The sequence below is a fragment of the Oncorhynchus gorbuscha genome, linkage group LG06, assembly GCF_021184085.1.
Source record: "Oncorhynchus gorbuscha isolate QuinsamMale2020 ecotype Even-year linkage group LG06, OgorEven_v1.0, whole genome shotgun sequence".
NCBI classification, from domain to species: Eukaryota; Metazoa; Chordata; class Actinopteri; order Salmoniformes; family Salmonidae; genus Oncorhynchus; species Oncorhynchus gorbuscha.
Genome location: NC_060178.1, coordinates 25,820,167 through 25,823,557, shown reverse-complemented (window position 1 = coordinate 25,823,557; position 3,391 = coordinate 25,820,167). Strand labels below are relative to the sequence as shown.

The window sequence follows — 3,391 nt, the reverse complement described above, 5'->3', positions numbered from 1 at the left end:
TATAACACAGGGATGTGACCCAAACAAAAGAGCGAGGTGTAAACAAGTGCACAATAACACGTAGTACGAAAGCCGATACAATAGAGCACAGGTACTCACAAGACCAATGGACATGGGACAATAATCGACAAGGATATTGGGGAACAGAGGGCACATATATACACATACTAATCAGGGGGAATGGGAACCAGGTGTGCATAATGAGACAAGACAATCCGGGGTTGGTGGTAATGATCCAGTTCAGTGATGCCTAGAAGGCCGGTGACATAGACCTCCGGAGCTGGTGAACGGAATGAGCAGCAGTACCGGGACAGATACCTTAATAGAAAATGTCACCCGGCATAATACTACTAAAAGTCTGACAATATTTGGTTTTAAATAAACGTAAGTTTCAAGAGTAAATGTAATTGCTAAAATAAAAAAAAAGTGAAAGTGTAAATCATTTGGAATTCCTTATATTAAGCAAACCAGGCGGTACAATTTTCGTTATTATAATTTTGGGGGGGATAGCCAGGGGCACACTCCAACCCATACGAAGCATTTGTGTTTAGTGAGTCCACCAGATCAGAGGCAGTACAGTAGATATGACCAGGGATGTTCAATTGATAAGTGTGTGAATTGGACCATTTTCATTCCCTGCTAAGCATTCAAAATGTAACGAGTACTTTTGTGTGTCAGGGAAAATTTATGGAGTAAAAAGTACATTATTTTCTTTAGAAATGTAGTGAAGTAAAAATAGAAGTAGTCAAAAAAATAAATAGTCAAATTAAGTACTGATACCCCAAAAAACGACATAAGTAGTACTTACAATTATTTTTTACTTGAGTACTTTACCCCCACTGGCTGCAGATATCTGCACGTTTCAATGGTGCTGCATCATCTGTGCGAAAGAGCGAGAGCGAGAGAGATAAGGAGAGACGCCAGTCCTCACACAGATCTACTCTCACTCCTCCTCCTGCAGTGCTCTTCAACACCTTGTTATCATTCCCCTTTATTATACTGTATATCATCACACAGTTTCCTCCCAGTATCCACACTGGCTCAGTGAGCTACACAGCAACAAATCAAATTGTATTAGTCACATGCGCCGAGTACAAGACGTGTAGACCTTACAGTGAAATGTTTACTTACGAGCCCCAAACCGACAATGCAGTTTCAAAAAATACAGATAAGAATAAGAGATTAAAGTAACAAGTGATTAAAGGAGCAGTAAAAAGTAACAATATATACAGGGGGTTGCTGGTACAGAGTCAATGTAATAATAATAATAATAATATGCCATTTAGAATACGCTTTTATCCAAAGCGACTTACAGTCATGTGTGCATACATTCTATGTATGGGTGGTCCCGGGAATCGAACCCACTACCCTGGCGTTACAAGCGCCATGCTCTACCAACTGAGCTACATCACCTTATATTTAACATCAACTTATATTTAACATCACCTTATATTTAATATCAACTTATATTTAATATCACCTTATATTTAACATCACCTTATATTTAACACCTTATATTTAACACCTTATATTTAACATCACCTTATATTTAACACCTTATATTTAACATCACCTTATATTTAACACCTTATATTTAACACCTTATATTTAACACCTTATATTTAACACCTTATATTTAACACCTTATATTTAACACCAACTTATATTTAACATCAACTTATATTTAACATCACCTTATACTTAACACCTTATACTTAATATCACCTAATATTTAACACCTTATATTTAATATCACCTTATATTTAACATCAACTTATATTTAACATGTGTGGGGGCTCTGGTTAGTTGAGGTAGTATGTACATGTAGGTAGAGTTAATTAAAGTGCCTATGCAGAGATGACAACAGAGAGCGGCAGTGGTGTGGAGGGTGGGATTTCAAATAGTCTGGGTAGCCATTTGACTAGATGTTCAGGAGCCTTATGGTTTGGGGGAAGAAGCTGTTTAGAAGCCTCTTGGACCTAAATTTGGCGCCCTGGTACCGCTTGCCGTGTGGTAGCAGAGAGAACAGTCTATATGACTAGGGTGGCTGGAGTCTTTGACAATTTTCAAGGCCTTCCTCAGAACACCGCCTGCTATAGAGGTCCTGGATGGCAGGAAGCTTGGCCCCAGTGATGTACTGGGCCGTTCACACTACCCTCTGTAGTGCCTTGTGGTCGGAGGCCGAGCAGTTGCCATACCAGGCAGTGATGCAACCGGTCAGGATGCACTCAATGGTGCAGCTGTAGAACCTTTTGAGGATCTGAGGACCCATGCCAAATCTTTTCAGTCTCCTGGGGGGAAAAGGTTTTGTCGTGGCCTCTTCACGACTGTTGTGGTGTGCTTCGACCATGTTAGTTTGTTGGTGATGTGGACACCAAGGAATTTGAAGCTCTCAACCTGCTCCACTACAGCTCCGTCGATGAGAATGGGGGTGTGCTTGGTCCTCTTTTTCCTGTAGTCCACAATCTCCTTTGTCTTGATCACGTTGAGGGAGAGGTTGTTGTCCTGGCACCTCACAGCCATGTCTCTGACCTCCTCACTATAGGCTGTCTCGTCGTTGTCGGTGATCAGGCCTACCACCTTTGTGTCATCTGCAAATTGAATGATGGTGTTGGAGTCGTGCCTGGCCGTGCAGTCATGAGTGAACAGGGAGTACAGGAGGGAGCTGAGCACGCACTCCTAAGGGTCAGCTGTGTTGAGGACCAGCGTGGCGGATGTGTTGTTACCTACCCTCACCACCTGAGGGTGGTCCATCAGGTAGTCCAGGATCCAGTTGCAGAGGGAGGTGTTTAGTCCCAGGGTCCTTAGCTTATTGATGAGCCTTGAGGGCACTATGGTGTTGAACGCTGAGCTGTAGTCAATGAATAGCATTCTCATATAGGTGTTCCTTCTGTCCAGGTGGGAAAGGGCAGTGTGGAGTGCAATAGAGACTGCATGATCTCCTCATCTGACTCATGTGGGCGGTATGCCCTCTAACCTCCAGTTTACAGAGGATGGTAATATCTGTAAATACTTCAACAGAGAAAAAGTCAGTTGTACTTGTGGGTTCATTGAGTCCATATGGGTGTGCCATGCTGAGTTTCCTGAGCTGGTGCCTTGACTGGCTTTAACTGGGTAGGTCATGAATATGCAGAGTCCATCTCCGTTCTCTCTTCTCCTCCAGAATATGGCTGCAGCTCTGGCTTGTCTGCCCACAGACAAAATCAGTGACAAGCTTTTGCTTGTAACAAAGCGTGGGTGTCTTCACTCTGAACAGTTACTCAGGCAGCAACCGAGTGGGGGCCCCTGCAGGCCCCTGCTGCCGACGAGAGCAGCAAGCCAAAAATGGCCCCTGCTGCAGGGAAAGTAAAGAGAGCCTGCTGCAGGATGGGAAACTGGCTCTCTCTCTGTG

General features: G+C 43.4%; 1 non-coding gene across 1 annotated transcript; it reads right to left on the bottom strand.

Annotated features, from left to right (window-relative positions):
- Nucleotides 1-1,340: 1,340 nt before the first annotated feature.
- On the bottom strand, nucleotides 1,341-1,413 carry trnat-ugu. Its single transcript has one exon. It is a non-coding gene; the product is annotated as a tRNA-Thr (tRNA).
- Between the last annotated feature and the right edge of the window lie 1,978 nt (nucleotides 1,414-3,391).